At 40.3% G+C, this 20,861-nt stretch overlaps 1 pseudogene; it reads right to left on the bottom strand.

The window, feature by feature from the left end:
* Positions 1-17,625, bottom strand: part of LOC110899431 — a 57,532-nt pseudogene extending 39,907 nt beyond the window's left edge.
* Between the last annotated feature and the right edge of the window lie 3,236 nt (positions 17,626-20,861).

Raw genomic sequence — 20,861 nt, 5'->3', positions numbered from 1 at the left:
GCATGGCACCCAGGAAAGCGGTGAACGCTCGCGATCAACCTCCTCCTCCCCCACTGCCAAGAACTGCTGAAGAGCTGAACGCCCTACTGGAGGAAAGGATCTCCGCTGTTATCACCCAATACGAGGCGAACCGTACTCAAGATAGTGGAGGACCAAGCAATGCCAGACGTAACGGTCATGGAGATTCGTCTGGAGGAAACGCAGCTCAAGGTAACCTTAAGACAATTTGCTAAGCATGGAGAAATTTATGAACGGTCTTTGTTTCATTATTTCTTCGATTGCTCACAAGTGAATTGGTTGGATCAATTACAGGCTGCATCTTCAAACAGTTCCTCGACTACAAACCCCTGAACTACGATGGCACTGGAGGAGCAGTGGCGTTTGTACGCTGGACGGAAAAGACTGAAGCCACTATCCGCATGAGCAAGTGCACCGCGAATCAGCAAGTCACTTTTGCTACTGGTTTGTTTATCGATGAAGCTCTGACCTGGTGGAACTTGCAAGTTCAAACTCTGGGCGATGATGCCGCGTATGGCATGACTTGGGATGAACTGAAAGAGAAGATGAGAGAGAAGTATTGCTCTCGTGCCGAACTTCAAAGGTTGGAGACTGAGTTCTGGAAACCATCCATGGAAGGTGCTGACATTACTGGTTATACCCGAAGGTTCCATGATCTATCAAGAGTGATCCCTTACATGGTGACTCCCGAATTTAAGCGCATCGAGCGCTACATCTGGGGATTGGCGCCCGGATTTCGCGGCATGGTAACTTCGGCCAAACCTCAAACAATCACTGAGGTTGTAACTCTGGCTGTCAGCCTTACTAAAGATTGTGTTCGTATGAAGAAGCTGTCACTGAACTCAACAGAAAATACCGAGACGCATGCTGAGTCGTCCGGTGACAAGAAAAGGAAACATGCAAACCTGAATCAAGCAACTCGTAACAACAAGGGTTCCAACAAGAAGCGTGACCCCAACCTGCCTCAGGAGGCGAAATCGCTTGCAGCCATGAATGACGCTCCAGCTAAGGGATACCTTGGCATCCTGCCCAAATGCAATCGGTGCAAGCGTCATCACGAAGGAGTTTGTCGCGTTCCAAAGTGCGACAAGTGTGGAAAATTGGGTCACCGCACTGAAGATTATTGGGGTAAGGGAAACAAAAACGGAAATGGAAACCGCACTGGTGCTGGAAACAATGGGGGAAATGGAAATGGCGAGGGTAACCGGAATGGTAATGAAGCTGGAAGAAACCAAGGATGCTTTAGCTGTGGAAGCAATGATCATTTCATGAAAAACTGCCCGAAGAGAAACAACGCTCAGGCTAGAGCATTTGGGATTGGAGCAAGGGGACGAACGCGAGGACCCTAACGTGGTCACCGGTACGTTTCTCATTAACAATCACTTTGCATCCATACTATTTGACACTGGCGCCGACTATAGCTTCATGTCTGTGGAATTTAAACGCATGCTTGGAATAGAATCTAGTAGATTAGATATTCCTTATTCTATAGAGCTAGCCAATGGTAAACTTGTCGAATCGGGCGAAGTTGTTAGAGGCTGCACACTAGAACTTGGTGAACGAAGATTTAACATCAATCTCCTACCTATTCAATTGGGTAGCTTTGACGTAGTGGTCGGAATGGACTGGTTGTCCAAAAAAAAAAAAGCTGAAGTTGTTTGTCATGAGAAGACCATTCGCATCCCTTTGACGAATGATGAAACTCTCATCGTACGCGGAGAAAGACGAGATGCGCCTCTGCGAATCATCAGTTGCATGAAGGCACAGAAGTGCTTAAGGAAAGGATGTGTCGCTTTCCTGGCACATGTTGTAGACAAGAAGGCTGAGGAACCGAAACTCGAAGACATTCCTGTGGTGAAGGAATTCCCTGATGTTTTTCCCGAAGATCTGCCAGGACTACCTCCGCAACGACAAGTCGAATTCCGTATCGACTTAGTTCCAGGAGCCGCTCCTATAGCCAAGGCACCCTATCGGCTTGCACCATCCGAAATGCAAGAGTTATCTACACAACTCCAGAAGTTGTTGGATAAAGGATTCATAAGGCCAAGCTTCTCACCATGGGGAGCTCCAGTATTGTTCGTGAAGAAAAAGGATGGAACTCTGCGGATGTGCATCGATTACAGAGAACTGAACAAGCTCACTATCAAGAATCGGTACCCACTACCGAGGATTGATGACTTATTTGATCAGTTGCAAGGATCAAGCTACTATTCCAAGATCGACCTTCAATCTGGATACCATCAGTTAAGGATACAAGAGGAAAGGGTACCAAAGACTGCATTCAGAACGCGCTATGGGCATTACGAGTTCCTTGTAATGCCATTCGGACTAACAAATGCGCCGGCAGTCTTTATGGATCTGATGAACCGCGTATGCAAACCATATCTCGATAAATTCGTGATTGTATTTATCGATGATATCATGATCTACTCACGGATGAAAGAAGAGCACGAGCAACACCTCAGAACTATACTAGAACTACTGAAGAAAGAGAAACTCTATGCAAAGTTCTCAAAGTGCGAATTCTGGATTCGCGAAGTTCAATTTCTTGGTCACGTGGTGAGAAGGGCATTCACGTAGACCCATCCAAGATTGAAGCAATAAAGAATTGGGAAGCCCCCAAAACCCCAACTGAAGTTCAACAATTTTTGGGCTTCGCGGGCTATTACCCACGGTTCATCGAGAACTTCTCAAAGATAGCCCAACCATTGACGACCCTTACACAGAAAGACAAGAAGTACAACTGGCGTGTTAAACAAGAAGAAGCCTTCCAGCTACTCAAAAACAAGCTATGCGATGCACCAATACTATCATTACCCGAAGGCACAGAAGACTTCGTGGTGTACTGCGACGCTTCACGACAAGGTTTGGGATGCGTGCTTATGCAACGCCAAAATGTCATCGCTTACGCTTCAAGACAGTTGAAAGTACATGAAAGGAACTACACCACGCACGACTTGGAACTGGGTGCGGTGGTATTCGCCTTGAAGATCTGGCGACACTATCTGTATGGTACTCGATGTACAATCATCACAGATCACAAAAGTCTACAACACATACAAGAAAAAGGTCAAACATATACCCTTTGGAGTAATGACTTAGAGTATAAAGACAAGAACCGCCAATATGAAGTAAGGTGCTTACCAAATTATACATGCCTGTTGTTGTATGAATTGATTTATGCATTACGCGGATTGTTTGATGTCATTTATGTGGTATATGCCTGTGTATATATTCTACTATTATGACGATATCGAACAAACGTCTAACCCTGTTGTGTTGTGCTATGTTCCGTCAGAGCATGGCACCCTGGAAAGCTGTGAACGCTCGCGATCAACCTCCTCCTCCCCCACTGCCAAGAACTGCTGAAGAGCTGAACGCCCTACAGGAGGAAAGGATCTCCGCTGTTATCGCCCAATACGACGCGAACCGTACTCAAGATAGTGGAGGACCAAGCAATGCCAGATGTAACGGTCATGGAGATTCGTTTGGAGGAAACGCAGCTCAAGGTAACCTTAAGACAATTTGCTAAGCATGGAGAAATTTATGAACGGTCTTTGTTTCATTATTTCTTCGATTGCTCACAAGTGAATTGGTTGGATCAATTACAGGCTGCACCTTCAAACAGTTCCTCGACTGCAAACCCCTGAACTACGATGGCACTGGAGGAGCAGTGGCGTTTGTACGCTGGACGGAAAAGACTGAAGCCACTATCCGCATGAGCAAGTGCACCGCGAATCAGCAAGTCACTTTTGCTACTGGTTTGTTTGTCGATGAAGCTCTGACCTGGTGGAACTTGCAAGTTCAAACTCTGGGCGATGATGCCGCGTATGGCATGACTTGGGATGAACTGAAAGAGAAGATGAGAGAGAAGTATTGCTCTCGTATCGAACTCCAAAGGTTGGAGACTGAGTTCTGGAAACCATCCATGGAAGGTGCTGACATTACTGGTTATACCCGAAGGTTCCATGATCTATCAAGAGTGATCCCTTACATGGTGACTCCCGAATTTAAGCGCATCGAGCGCTACATCTGGGGATTGGCGCCCGGATTTCGCGGCATGGTAACTTCGGCCAAACCTCAAACAATCACCGAGGCTGTAACTCTGGCTGTCAGCCTTACTAAAGATTGTGTCCGTATGAAGAAGGTGTCACTGAACTCAACAGAAAATACCGAGATGCATGCTGAGTCGTCCGGTGACAAGAAAAGGAAACATGCAAACCTGAATCAAGCAACTCGTAACAACAAGGGTTCCAACAAGAAGCATGACCCCAACCTGCCTCAGGAGGCGAAATCACTTGCAGCCATGAATGACGCTCCAGCTAAGGGATACCTGGGCACCCTGCCCAAATGCAATCGGTGGAAGCGTCATCACGAAGGAGTTTGTCGCGTTCCAAAGTGCGACAAGTGTGGAAAATTGGGTCACCGCACTGAAGATTATTGGGGTAAGGGAAACAGAAACAGAAATGGAAACCGCACTGGTGCTGGAAACAATGGGGGAAATGGAAATGGCGAGGGTAACCGGAATGGTAATGAAGCTGGAAGAAACCAAGGATGCTTTAGCTATGGAAGCAATGATCATTTCATGAAAAACTGCCCGAAGAGAAACGACGCTCAGGCTAGAGCATTTGTGATTGGAGCAAGGGGACGCACGCGAGGACCCTAACGTGGTCACCGGTACGTTTCTCGTTAACAATCACTTTGCATCCATACTATTTGACACTGGCGCCGACTATAGCTTCATGTCTGTGGAATTTAAAGGCATGCTTGGAATAGAATCTAGTAGATTAGATATTCCTTATTCTATAGAGCTAGCCAATGGTAAACTTGTCGAACCGGGCGAAGTTGTTAGAGGCTGCACACTAGAACTTGGTGAACGAAGATTTAACATCAATCTCCTACCTATTCAATTGGGTAGCTTTGACGTAGTGGTTGGAATGGACTGGTTGTCCAAAAAAAAAAGCTGAAGTTGTTTGTCATGAGAAGACCATTCGTATCCCTTTGACGAATGATGAAACTCTCATCGTACGCAGAGAAAGACGAGACGCGCCTCTGCGAATCATCAGTTGCATAAAGGCACAGAAGTGCTTAAGGAAAGGATGTGTCGCTTTCCTAGCACATGTTGTAGACAAGAAGGCTGAGGAACCGAAACTCGAAGACATTCCTGTGGTGAAGGAATTCCCTGATGTTTTTCCCTCAGATCTGCCAGGACTACCTCCGCAACGACAAGTCGAATTCCGTATCGACTTGGTTCCAGGAGCCGCTCGTATAGCCAAGGCGCCCTATCGGCTTGCACCATCCGAAATGCAAGAGTTATCTACACAAATCCAGGAGTTGTTGGATAAAGGATTCATAAGGCCAAGCTTCTCACCATGGGGAGCTCCAGTATTGTTCGTGAAGAAAAAGGATGGAACTCTGCGGATGTGCATCGATTACAGAGAACTAAACAAGCTCACTATCAAGAATCGGTACCCACTACCGAGGATTGATGACTTATTTGATCAGTTGCAAGGATCAAGCTACTATTCCAAGATCGACCTTCGATCTGGATACCATCAGTTAAGGATACAAGAGGAAAGCGTACCAAAGACTGCATTCAGAACGCGCTATGGGCATTACGAGTTCCTTGTAATGCCATTCGGACTAACAAACGCGCCGGCAGTCTTTATGGATCTGATGAACCGCGTATGCAAACCATATCTCGATAAATTCATGATTGTATTTATCGATGATATCATGATCTACTCACGGACGAAAGAAGAGCACGAGCAACACCTCAGAACTATACTAGAACTACTGAAGAAAGAGAAACTCTATGCAAAGTTCTCAAAGTGCGAATTATGGATTCGCGAAGTTCAATTTCTTGGTCACGTGGTGAATGAGAAGGGCATTCACGTAGACCCATCCAAGATTGAAGCAATAAAGAATTAGGAAGCCCCCAAAACCCCAACTGAAGTTCAACAATTTTTGGGCTTAGCGGGCTATTACCGACGGTTCATCGAGAACTTCTCAAAGATAGCCCAACCATTGACGACCCTTACACAGAAAGACAAGAAGTACGACTGGGGTGTTAAACAAGAAGAAGCCTTCCAGCTACTCAAAAACAAGCTATGCGATGCACCAATACTATCATTACCCGAAGGCACAGAAGACTTCGTGGTGTACTGCGACGCTTCACGACAAGGTTTGGGATGCGTGCTTATGCAACGCCAAAATGTCATTGCTTACGCTTCAAGACAGTTGAAAGTACATGAAAGGAACTACACCACGCACGACTTGGAACTGGGTGCGGTGGTATTCGCCTTGAAGATCTGGCGACACTATCTGTATGGTAGTCGATGTACAATCTTCACAGATCACAAAAGTCTACAACACATACTTGATCAGAAGGAATTGAACATGCGCCGACGGCGATGGGTCGAGTTGCTAAATGATTATGACTGTGAGATTAACTACCATCCTGGAAAGGCAAATGTGGTAGCAGACGCGCTAAGTCGAAAAGAAAGGGTTAAGACCCTAAGGGTTCGAGCATTAGAAATGACGATCCGAACGAACCTCACAGCATGTATTCGTGACGCCCAACAAGAAACCCTTTAGATGGAAAATCGAAGAACTGAATACCTCCAGGGTGCATTGAAGTACATGGCGCCAAATGAAGAAGGAGCCTTATACTTTAAGAAGCGTATTTGGGTTCCACTCTATGGTGGCCTACGAGAAGTCATCCTTGATGAAGCGCATAAATCGAGATACTCGATCCATCCAGGATCGGACAAGATGTATCAAGACTTGAAAGAATACTATTGGTGGCCGAGACTCAAGAGCGACGTTGTTGTTTATGTTGGAAAATGCTTAACCTGCACTAAGGTTAAGGCCGAATATCAGAAACCGTCCGGCCTACTACAACAACCAGAGATACCCATGTGGAAGTGGGAACAAATCTCGATGGACTTCATAACAAAATTACCCAGGACCCCAAGAGGGCACGATATGATAAGGTAATAGTTGATCGATTTACGAAATCTGCACATTTCCTACCAATTCGAGAGAAGGATAGCACTGGAAAGCTTGCTGAGATATACCTAAAAGAAATTGTGACGCGTCATGGAGTGCCTATCTCAATTATTTCAGACAGAGATGGACGCTTTGTTTCGAGAATCTGGCGATCCTTTTAGGAAGCCTTTGGATCTCAGCTGGATCTAAGCACGGCATTCCATCCACAGACAAACGGCCAAAGCGAACGGACTATACAAACATTAGAAGATATGCTTCGCGCATGCGTCATGGACCTAGGCGGCAGCTGGGATACTCACCTACCTTTGGTTGAGTTTTCCTACAACAACAGTTATCATACGAGCATAAAAGCCGCACCGTTCGAAGCTCTGTATGGCCGCAAGTGCCGATCGCCCTTATGTTGGGCAGACGCTCGAGATAAACGTATGGTTGGTCCTAAACTTGTACAAGTGACAACCGACAAGATCACGAAGATCCAAGAACGTATTAAGGCGGCTCGAGATCGACAAAAGAGCTACGCGGATCGAAGACGAAAACCATTAGAATTCGAGGTAGGAGACAAAGTGTTGTTGAAAGTCTCACCTTGGAAGGGCGTAGTGCGATTCGGAAAACGTGGGAAGCTGAATCCCCGATACATCGGACCATTCAAGATCTTAGAAAGAATTGGTACCGTGGCGTACAAGTTGGAGTTACCGGAAGAACTTAATGGAGTACATGACACGTTCCATGTATCCAACCTCAAGAAGAGTCCAACGCAAGAAAACGTGATCATCCCTGCTGATGAAGTACATATTGATGACGCCCTCCGATTTACAGAACAACCCGTTGAGGTTACCGACTGGAAAGTCAACAAAACCAGGAGGAGCAGTGTGAAACTTATCAAAGTACGTTGTAACTCTAAGCACGGACCCGAGTACACGTGGGAACGTGAAGACTAGTTCAAAGAAAAGTATCCCCACCTGTTCAAGAAGACTCCTGCGAGAGTTAGTTCAGCCTGAATTTCGAGACGAAATTCTTTTAACGGGGGGAGACTGTGACAACTGGCACCAAACTGGTAATTTCCATACACTTTAATTATTATTTAATGACTGCAATTATGTGCCTAATGTCAACATTATCTGATTACATACAATACAAGTGAATTCATGCACGTTTTATACTACGAGAATTACATTACACATTAATGAACTGTGTTGCGTCAGAAATACTAGTAAACTCACCGGTAAGACACATTGTGTCAACGATACGGAAGAAAGCAGTCAGACAATAAAAATTGGAGCCTAGGTGTAGGTCCAACAACAAGAATACATTAAAACCCAAGAGTACATACAAGGGTTTAATATATAGACATTACGGAAGCAAAAATAAGCACTAAAAAGCACCCGAAACGCACTTTAAGTGCAGAATTTTATTAAATTCAGCACAAATCAGCTTTTAAATACATAAATATCATGCAAAAATTACGTTTTATTATCCGGAATACTTCCCCAAGTGTTGGGAATTAAAAGGGTTACAAAAGGGCACTTAAAAGACACTAAAAGGTGCGATTTAGCACTTTAACGAACCGGTATATAACCGAACAACCGGGTATTACCCGGAACACCAAAATAATGCTAGAAGCACAGTTTTATTATTTCTGAACTAGTCATGATCCCCGAACACCTTAACACCCACTAAATTAATTAGTAACTAACCTACTTAACTATACACTTGCTTATGGACTACAAGGTGACTAACTAGTTCATACTTACAATTAGACCCCTCCACCAAATCCTAGTGGGATCGGCCCACATGCCTAATGGTGAGATTTTGTGGATAAAGGAATAGAATGTGCTTGTACTTTAGAAGGCATGAAACCCATTGGTTAAAAAAATTGTTGGAGGATATAATAATAACCCACTAGAGCACTAATCAACTCACCATTTCTTCACAACACCAAAACTCATTCCTCGGCCATCATTCTCGGCCGTAACCTTCTTCCCACACACCACCATCATTCAACATTCATCTATCCATTCCACACTCACTTAAAGGTGTAAGAAGGTCACTAACGAAGCTCGGTGCAAGCGGATTTTGAAGGACCTTCTTCGTTTGCTATTAACCACCACTTTTCTTCACTTGAACTCCCCTAGCCTTAAGCTAGTGGTAAGTTTCTTAGATCATCATCTTTTTCATATTTTTGATGGTTAATAGTAAAAGAATAATGAAATACCAAGAAACACTAAAAACATAAACAAGTCTTGAAACATAAACTAACAAAGTAATGAGTAGTGTTAAAATGAAGATGGAATCATGATATACTTGTGTTGTTATGCTTGTTGCTTATTGTTGCTAGTAAAAAAAATGATATGGATCATCATATGGACTTGCTAGATCATGTTTAAAAACATGAACTAGCAAGATCAGAAAGTAAGAATGTTGTGGATGATGGAATCATCCACACATAAACTATGAACTTGAATAAATAAACGTTTTCTTGAAAAATAAAGATCAAAATAAGTTATAACCTTGTAGATCTAAAGATCCATGATTGGTTTTTCGAAAGATCCAAGTGAAAGTATGAGATTGTTAAAACTTGGATTTTACATAAACTTAACACATTTTTAGTGGGTAAACAGGTGTAGAAACACTTGTGTAAAAAGAAAATTTCACAAAGAAATATTTTTAGAAAACATGACTAGAAGTTGTAAATGTTCAAACTCTTTAAAAAAAAGTTTTTAAAGAACTAATCACATTTTGGAAGGTAACAAGACTTACTAAATACAATAGTAAGTTACTACACATTTTTGTAAATTTTCAAGTTCATGAAATAGAGGAATTTAGGTATATTGTTGATGATAGTTGTTGAAAATTGATTGTTGATGATTTAAAAGAAAATAAACACATGTTTTGAAAACATGGGAAACCTCCACTTTTAGGGGAAACTCTGTCAAAATTTTTATAAATTTTGATACTTAGAAAAATATAAGTTTTGTAGAAACTTATTCCCTAAAAATGTGTCTAGAAAATTTACCAAGGTTTCCCTAATTTTTGTGATAAGAAATGATGATTTCTTCAAGATTAAAATGGATATTGAGTATGTATATTTTTAAGAAAAATATATATATTTATTGATCACCGCATTTTGTGCTAAGTGTATGTAGTATGTATTATACTTGATAGTGTATTAGGACTTGAAAATACACTAAATACTCATGAGAAGTAAAAACACAAAAATACACATACAACATACAAGATACATAATTCGGGTGCAAAACACAAAATACTTATATTAATTTTTGAGAAAATAATATAAGTAAGATACTTTGTTAAAAATATAAAATATTTTTAACACAACAAGACATATATAAAAGATAGTGACTTGTACTTGTGCAATGCAAGTCCAGTGACTAACGTTAATAAAACACGTTTAGGTCACGACGCATTATAAGCAAATCCGGTGAAGTTTACGACGCAAGGAACGCAAAGTTGTGAGTTCATGCTCCCCCTTTTCTTTTAACTGTTTTCAGTTTTATAACTTCGGGGGTGAAATACATGTCACAAATACTTCAATATTTACAAAATGGTATGTTGTGTACTAAACGAGAAGTACTCTTGGTGAAAACTAGTACCAAGAATTGATACGAGTAATCGTGTCATGAATAGGGTACCATAAGCACCATTAATCGTGTACATACTTAGACCGCAGAACAAAAGGTTAGATCTAATGGGTTTCAGGGCAGCCCCACTCTTGGTGACAACTAGAACCAAGTAGTGTTTTTGTGTCTCAGTCGTGAATCGACTACAGAAAAATGCCTATGGTTTGGTGACTTCCTATGTCGTGTCACATGTTAATGGATTTGCAACCCATTAACACTTGATACAAATAGAAATACTTGATTTATACATGAATACGTGATTTAAACAAAGTACATACCATGTTTTTCATACAAAGTATACAAACGCTCCAAAACAAAACTGCATGAATTCACACCAACATTATGTTGACGTTTTTCCAAAACTCACATGTATTTCAGGTAACTAGAAGTGGATGTGTGCGCGGCTTTACTCATGCCTGTGGATGTCGCTTATGTTTATCTTTGAATAAAGTTGTAAACTTTTTAAGACAATGTTTTATGCTATTTTGCGATGTAAACACTAACTTATGTTTTCAAATTATGAAATGTTTGGTAATTGAGGTTATTTTTATGAGCATGTAGTATGTTTGCCTTTCGTATGCAATGAGAACCTTTCATGATCACACCTCGTGCTTCCGCCGCAGAAAGGGGTGTGACATTGGAATGTGGTGTAGATAGAGTCCTACTTTGGGTCCCACTAGACTCACTGTTTTGCCGATCCAAAGCCCTTGTAACAGCATTATCGACTTGTGCTTGCAGCTCTGCACCAGTTAGCTGTATCCTAGCATTATCGTGGTTTTCCACCGGATGACTATTCACTTCATCCGACCTAGCCATGTAGCTTCAGTTGCTACATATAGAAATTAATGGGCAAGGTTTTATTCAAAAGCTTTTACAATATTTTATGATTTATTAACCATGGTTTTAATAGCCATTTTTGGTTAATTTGTTAATTAATTATATGTTCAGGACCTTTATTACAATCCTATATTTTAATTTAATAATAGCACAAAAGGCATAGTCATAAAGACAAATTTAACGTATATAAACCAAGACTTCTACGGAGTCAAGGTATTAAGGCTTTAATCAAATTTTATTGCCTTATTTTTAGACAGGGAGATATAAGCTACTACTGTCGTTAGTCACAAGGACATAATTCTTTAGCCTGAAGACACTTCATCCTTAAGGGATGGTGATATAATTAAAGGAATTTAAATAACCCAATTAAAAGATGACCTATGTGATTTTATCGTATCACAGTTTGTCATGAATGTTAACATGCTTTCAGATGTTAACAAGAATTGGAATCTTTCGTGTGGGTTCTACCATCTTGGCCAGGTCTGCAATGACACATAGGCTAGGTTTTACCTTTAAGATTCTTTTAATAATTAACGTAGAACAGTCCTAAATTGAGATGTTGATATGGATCTGAATCTAATTATGGAACTACCATTTTGGCCCTGTTTTATGATGACATAAGGCTAGGTCTTGTCCTTTTTAGATTTTGCCATTTTAATATAATGGTAGATCTTTTAATAATAAAATTATTTTCATTTATGTTTTCACGCACATAATAAATAACAAACAAAATGAAAATTTAAATTAAACATTTCATTAATAAATTAAACAAGTACATTTTTGCCCTAAACGGGACTTCTACCAAATAACATGCCCACACAGGGGCGAAACAAACAACAAACCCACGCAGGGGTTAACAAAAGACATGCCCACGCAGGGGCATAGTACAAAAAGACAAGCCCACACAGGGGCTGAGTACTAAAACAAAAAGTCCACGCAGGGACTTGATTACCACTAAAATAAATAAATAACAAAAGGTCTTCAATGACCCCTTCTTTCGGACTTCCCTTTGAGTAGGTCTGACAGACCCTTGAAGAAGCCTTGTCATTCCCTGCGGTCTTCTCGAACTTCTTGTTCAACTTGGTTCAACCTATCGAGAACCTCTTGTTGACGTTCAGGTGGGATCAGCTGCGGCTGCGGCGACTGATACAGAGGCTGAGGAGGTGGCGGACGCTGGTACCCATAAGTTGGGTAACCAGTGGTCCAAAGACCACCATAAGGTCCCTCCGGGTGACGAGCATTGTAGTCCCATGCCTCCTGGTATGGGTCCACATTGGCATAGTCATAATGGGTATGAGCTGGCTGCTCAAAAGGGTTATACGCCGCTGAACCGGCATAGGTAGGGATTGGGTTATCAAAACCTAATGGTGGCGCCATAGGCGCATAGTTGATCTCTGGGATGGGGTTTGATGGACCCCCCATCTGTGGGTCTTCTTCCTCTTGGAGTGGCGGATAATGACTGCCACTTGAAGGCTGAGGAGTGATGATGCGGACTCCTCCTTGCACGGACATTCGTGCGTTTGACCTTCTCAGCCTCGGTGGCTCCGGAAGCGGTTGTTGTTCCACTGGTGGTGGTGGTGGCAGAGTGACTGCCACAAATCGGGAATCCTCGGAAGGATCCTGCTGCTGCTGCTGCTGCTGGAATGGAGACGAGTGTTCAGAGGGCGTAAAGTACCACTCGTATTGGGCGAACCTCGCTTGGTAGCTGTCAGGACCATCGTAAGGTGATCCATGAAAAGATGACCCATCAGAGATTTCGATGGGGTGGTTTGGGGTCCTGCTTGCAGGCTCCATGGGATCCGTATCTTCATCCATGTCGTTATCACCAGAAAAGTGATCTTCTGGTCCAGGTGGGTTAAAACCCATGGGTTCTTGGATGAAATTAGTCGGGTTGAACCGGCTTTGGAAAGCAGGGGTAGGGTCACCAAAAGAATGGTGCGAGTTTGACTGAGTAATTACCTACTTATAGGTATTTTTAATTCGAGATTTGACTGAATAGTTATTGTTTAATCTCGAAGTCAAACCTTAATTACGAAGGTTTGACTTTTAGCTAATTAACTAAGCTAAACTTAATTAAGAATGATTAGGATCACTTACAATGGTCCTAAGTATGCTTATGGAGCCTAAGAAGAGTTGATTGGTGTCCAGGAGCTCCAGAGAAGTTTTGAACAAAATTCCAAGTGAGCAAGTCCAATGTTCACAACTCCAACTTCTTATATAGTGAACCCCATTGCTCATGATCATGCCAAAGTAGTCTATGATTGATACAAGATCATCCCAGGTGTCCCTAAGATGCTATATACTTCCTATCATGCCCCTGATTTCGAAAACCACACTACTAAGGCGGTGCAACAGGCTGAACAGGCAGCTGTCCATTTTCTGCTGCCAGCGACAGGCTTACGGACCGTAAGCAAACTGCCTTGCGGTCCGTATCCACCCCTTGCGGACCGTAAGATTATACGGATACGGTCCGTAACCAACCCTAGTATGGTGCACCCAGGTATGCTCCTTGCGGATCGTATGCCTAACTGGTTACGGTCCGTAACCGATCCTTGCGGACCGTAAGCTTTATGCCATACGGTCCGTAACCGATGGTCTGAAGACAAAACTTTGTAAACTTTAAGCTTTGACCATGAACTTCTTTCCAATCCGAATCTCATGCAATGCTTTTTAGTTGTGGGACCAATTATTCAGACCTTGCATGCTTTGCATGTACTTACACCCCTTTGGCATCTTGTGGGAGGTTTGAATTTGACGGAAATAATAAGAACTCACCATGGACTTAAATAATTCAAGTTTAATTCTTTTAAATCAAGAACCTAATTTCCTGGATGTTGTAGTAATATTTTAAGAATTCAACTTCCATAAAAATGGAATTTTATTTATTTAGAAACAACTGGCTAATATATCAGATGTTTATCAAAACGATTTAAGGATCTTGGGATTTATAATTTGGGTTGCTCGGATGTGTTTTAATAACATGTCGCCCTTGGGTCGTTCAGAGGTATTTTAATAACATAACACCCTTTTTAAATCCTACCATACATCCTTATTTGATCCGAGTTCCTGACACGTTTGTCTCACATGACACGTGTCTTTATTTTATTGGACATGAATTTTCGAGGTGTTACACCAAAGTAGAAACATTTGCATCCAGAAAATAATTTCTTCCTGTAATCATTTTAAATTTTTCAGCTCTTCTTAACACACTAGCTAAGCACCACTTTATATCCATAAGCTCCATCTCTTCAGCATCAATCTGATCGTAAGCCTCTTTCGTCAACATAGGATTTCCGATCCTTCCTGCAACCGAACCCTCATATGACTCTAGCACAGTTGCAAGTAACCCCATGTGATCTTTTGCAACTTCTTCAGAAAAACTTTAACCACCCGGAAGATTCAATGCAATGTTGAATTGTATCACATATCCATTTCCATTCTTTGATCCTTGAGACTGATAGCTTGAAGCTGAAACATTTGGATTAACATTTGGGTATGAAGAAAATCCACTACTACTGTTTGGACTTTGATTGTTTGATCCGGATGTGTTTTCTGCACTGAAAGCAGTTTGAATTTTTGGACTAGCTTCGACATTCTAAACACTCCCTTTGAAGTACATCTTAACATCTTGTTGTGCACTCGGATTTTTCATTCTTGCAATCTTTTGTTGCTCCAGATCTTGACCTTCAATCTTTTCGATGAACTGAGAAATCGTCAACCCATCATATTCTCCAGTGTTCTTTAAAATCATCAAATACGTACCCCACTCTTTCTGAGGTAAAGCATCAGCTAATTTGTCAACCCATTCCTCTCGCTCTTTATTTATACTCAACAGTGACATTGAACGGACTAAGTGACAATATCTTTCAATCAATTTCTTTGTATCTTCACCTGGCAAACTCGAAAATAAATCAAATTCTTTCTTTAGCAATGCTTTCTTGCTCCTAATCATCTTTTCGCTACCTTCAAACTTAGTTTTAAGTGCATCCCAGATTGATCGTGAAGTATTGTCATGTTGAAGCAATATGAAGATGTCTTCTTTAATAGCTTGTTGTAGCAGACTGATCATCATATTTTCTGCTTTATACATGTCTCGTTCTTTGTCATTTAGTTTAGAAATTGCTTTGATAATTCCCAACTCAGTACGTGGTCTAACGTACTTTTTCTCGATACATTCCCAAGATCTCAAATGAGTTGCTTGGACCCAGTTTTCAAAACGGTTTTTCCAGCCATAATACTCTTCAATGCCCATAAGCTTCGGGGGTTTTTGCAAAGTTCCGGTTTCATTTTCCATGTTCATGCTTTGAGCAATTGCAGCTGGAGTAGTCGGGGATGAGGCGAATGCGTTGTAGAATTCTTCCTCCATGATTCGGTAACAAGTTTATCAAGACAAACAAGTTCAAACGAAATTAGGTCCTTCAAACGAAATCTCCTAAGTGAAATTACCTGCACACCAGCTTCAAACGAAATAACACTCAAGCGAAATCAGAATTTCAAACGAAATAATAATTTCGTATGAAATTAAATTCAGTCTCAAACGAAATTACTACTTTGAAACGAAACTATAATTTCATATGGGACTTCTCAAGCGAAATACTAATTTCAAACGAAATTATGCTGAAATAACCTCAAACTGTAATTTCGTGTGAAATTAGAAAACAATTTCAAACGAAGTTATGCTGAAATCATCATTTCGAACTGATTTTCAAACGAAATTACAAATTTTATCAGATTTAGATCGAATTAAAGTTCAATTCTCTCAAGGCTTTGTTAAAACACTGTTTCGATTGTGATATGAGAAATTCAGATCATTTTAACCGTGAAATCTTGTTCAATTTAGAAAAGAAGGTGTAGAAGTAAGAGAAACTGATGAAATCAAGCTGAAATCGGTTGAACTCCTCCTCCTGTGCTCTGATACCACATGTAGGATCATGTTGTGATCCAAAACGAGTCGTTCAGATGCGTTCTACTCAATATGAAAGGCGGAAACAGATATAATGAGTTTGATTCAGCTAGATCTTCACTTTAAATGCTTTTCTGATTAATCTGACAAAGTTTTACAGCAAGACGACACTTCGGCAGCTCTTCGGCTCCGGAAACACACATACACAACTAACTCAAACGAAATTACATCACCCCTATTTATAGGCCACCTAATTCCGCATGAACATGACTCACACGGAATTACAGTTCAAGCGAAATGACAATCTCATGCAAAATTAGCAGTTCAAACGGAATTACATGCTAATTTCGTACGGAATTACCCCTAGCCCATTTCATGCGGAATTACATGTTTTCTGGAATAACGTGCCCTGAACAATGCAAGACTCGATACAAGACGAAGTTGACAGACGTATGCACTAACACATGTTCGTTTTCGAAAAAAACTTGAAGGGCTGTTTGTATTTTGGTCCCACCGACCTTTTGTTTTAAGTATGTTTGAACTAAGTGGTACCAGAAAGAACCCGTTTTGTCGCAAACCCATTTGGCCTGTTAATAAAAACTCTTGTTTAACATGGCAAACTGCAAACGTGTTATAACAGAAACATGAGTAAAGATGTAATACTGTACCTGTTAGAAGATGAATGATCTCCATAGCATGCTTGACTATGTGAACAGACATCAACTTTTTAACGTTGTTTTAACATATAATTTTTTTTCTCCCAACTGTGTGAGGCATGCAGATTGGGTGTTTTGAAGCAGTGGCGGTGATGTAATCTGCCACAGAAAGATCAGAAACCTGCGCATGAATAAATATATATTATGTACGCTATAACCACAACCGTCAAATCATCTCATTTAAACTGCGTGTTTAACTACTAAATTAATCAAATTAAAATAAATAAAAGAAACCGCCAAGGTTAAATTCGTCCATTACGAGATCAAAACCCTTGATAATCAGTAAACAATAACTCACAATCATACCGTAAACCCAAAATCAACATTGCATTCTCCTTCCCCCCAAGTTCCCTACTACTTACCGTTGCGATTCAACGAAGATTCATGAGTTTTGAGAAACGGAGCAAATCCAACAACGACAGACCACAGGCGAAGAAGATGAATCCGGGTATCGATTGACATTTGCGATTTTATAATGGAATATACAGGGACTTAATGACATTTGCGATTTTGTTTGTTTATTACGGTTTTTGACTGAAACCTATAGTTTTATAAGATTACGTATTGTTCATAACTACGATTTGGTTAGGGTTTATGTCTGGTATGGTTTTTTATTAGGTTTTGTATGATTATGCAGTTTTGTTAATGGTTAGTTGATATATGTGCGATATTATAGAGGGTTTTGTATTACAAATGCGATTTTATATGTTAAGTTTTGTTTGTAGAAGGTTTTTGTCTTAGGTTAGCTTGTGCATGCGAATTTATAAATACTCCATGCGATTTTATATAATTATTTTGTTTTGGTATATGCTTAAGTTATACATGCGATTTTATAAATGTTTTTTGTCTAAAGCATGCGATTTATAAGATTAGCTAGTTTTGGTAATGCTTAACGATACATGCGAATTGATAACTGATTCATGTGATTTTATCAACTTAATGAGTTTTTGTACATGATTAATTGATACATGCAATTTCGTATTCTTTTTAACTGATAACATGCGATTTTGTAGAAATAGATTCTGATGAAGACCTTGAAGACCCAATATCAACATTGAAAGAAGTTAACAAAAATAGAAAAAGAAAGATTGTTGAAGAAAGTTCTGAGGAGGATGACTTTGTTAAGCCAATGCCGAAAAAGAAGAAAGATGACAGGAAATCTAAGATACAAACAAAAAAAACCTTCAAAAAAGGTGGAACCACCTAAAACAGAACATAGGGAATTCTTCAAATACAGCAATGAAGCAGTACTGCTGAGATGCCAACCTAACTCGTATATGGATACTGTAAAAAAATTTTCAAAAAAACAAGTTGATGAGGTGAAGAATATGGGATTTGGAGCGATTCTAGATATGAATATCAACCATATTTCGACACGTTTGGCATATTGGCTAGCCAGAAACTTTGACGAGAAGTTCGATACGCTAAACATAGGAAAACACCAAATAAAAATTACATCGGACACAGTTTATGAGGTATTTGGAATACCAAAGGGGGCAAAGCCAGTTGAAATAATAGTGGATAAAAGAAAAGTTAAAAAGGTGGACAAAATTGAAAAGAGTAAAGAACCGGGAAATGCTATCAGGGATATATTCATCAGCCGATGGGGGGAAAACGCGAGAATTACCCGTGGCTTAATTGCAACTGCAATGGATAATCAAAGAGATGGGGGGAGCCTGTTTAGATTAAATTTCCTGGTGTACAGGATGACGTTCTTTGCGGAGATTACAAAGGCCACAACTGCAAATGATAGGTGTTTACTTGGTGTAGAGGTTGTTGAGGACATACAGAATCTAGATTGGTGCTCATATCTACTCGACACCTTGCGTCGTACACGAGCGGGCTGGAACAGTTCGTGGGACCTGTTGCCTTTCATACGGTATGCATTACTACATTTGATAAACATATTTAAAAGACTAGTTTGTTTTGTTATATAATTAAGGATAAATTATAAGTTTTGTCCTTTATCTTATACCCTTTTTACAGGCGGTGTCCTTTTTAACGAATTTTGACAAGTTTTGCCCTTTATAGGGAATTTTGTTGCATGGTTTGTCCTTTGACCCTAACCTAGTTAGATTTTCTTGTTAAATCTGGTCACATGCAAGTAACATGAGGGTAGATTAGTCTTTAAACATATAAAGGATAATTTTTGTAAATACTGGTACATGTTAAATACAAGCCCTCAATTCTCGTTTTTTTAAATCTTTACAAAAGCTTATCTAAATCATCCAAAAACCTGAGAAACAGTTTCCCCTGTCACGTCTTTGGCTCATTGCAGGTGTAATAGAGATATACCGATGCTCCAATAAAGAAGGAAGAACACTCTCAACATAATCAAATTGGCCTTTGCATTTACTGCAATCTACTCTAACAGATTCTTTCGATGCTAATTCTGCAGGTAGTTTTTTTACAACATTTATAAATCCTTTCAGCTGTTCTATGAAGTAGTCCACATCTAATACATCTGCAAATCCACTGAAGACGAACACAACAATTACATTAAAATCTTCACAAGTGATTCAAAAGTCCGTATCATAAAGATTCAATAAAGATAACTGAAGCTTTAAGCATTAGCAAGATAAAATACGCAACCACTTCAAACTTTGGCAAAACATTCGATCTAGTTTCTAACCGAACGGGATTCAACAATTCGACTCAAAACCTCCAGAGCAATTTAACTTCCAACTCTTTATTTCACTTTTTCCCCAAATACATATATAAAAATAACACCACTTACCCATCTGGTCCAATTCAACAACAAGGGGCTCCACACCAAGCCGATTGAACAACGATTTCACCTCAAAAGAATACCTTCACAATCAAACCCAAAAAAAAACTGAAATAAATGAATTACAAAATATGAAAAGAGAAAACCCTAAGGGAACTTACGATGTGTCTGTCAGTGAGTGACCCTTTTTATGTGATAAGGGCTTTTTCCGACGAATCACCGAACTTTAACGTCATCGGAAGTGCTTCCACAAACACCCAACCACCACCACCATTGCACAGCCCCCGCCCCCGCCCCCACCACCACCACCATCCAAACACCCACTCCACCACTACCGTTCAGATTTGCATAAAACCCCCAACCCTAACCATACCATTGTTCCGATCTGCGATGGCCGGAATGATGTGCTGTTGTGGTGGCGGAATGAGTGGATTGGCGGTGGGTTTTTATAGAGAGAGAGAGAGAGAGAGAGAGAGAGAGATAGGTGTCTGGGTTTTTACAGAGAGAAGGAACAATGTGGTGGGAAGAGGTGAATGGGTTTTATATAATTTAAAAAGGTTTTATATAATTAAAAATGTTTATTAATATATTATGATGTTAAAAGACAATAATACCCTTATATGGGGTCCACAGAATCAAATTTAACAACAAATATTAACTGGGTTAGGGCCAAAGGACGTAACGTGTAAGGATTTTCCCTATAAAGGGCAAAACTTGTCAAGATTCGTTAAAAAGGACACCGCCTGTAAAAAGGGTATAAGATAAAGGACAAAACGTGTAATTTTTCCTATAATTAAATAATACATGCGATTTTAAAAATAATTTTGTTTGATCTTGCGATTTATACAGCTTCTATACACGCATGAGTACAACAAGAGGCTTAAACTGTTTGAGAAAGTCGTGGAGATACCAGTTATTCGTTATATCATATCTTTGGAGATTGATAAGTCGAAGAGCATATTTCGAATAACGGACCTGTGTGGACAGCAAATGAGAGTGAAAATGAAAAA

The sequence above is a fragment of the Helianthus annuus genome, chromosome 2 (genome assembly GCF_002127325.2).
Source record: "Helianthus annuus cultivar XRQ/B chromosome 2, HanXRQr2.0-SUNRISE, whole genome shotgun sequence".
Lineage (NCBI taxonomy): Eukaryota > Viridiplantae > Streptophyta > Magnoliopsida > Asterales > Asteraceae > Helianthus > Helianthus annuus.
Note: the sequence above shows the minus strand (reverse complement) of the source record. Positions and strands in the feature narration are given on the sequence as shown.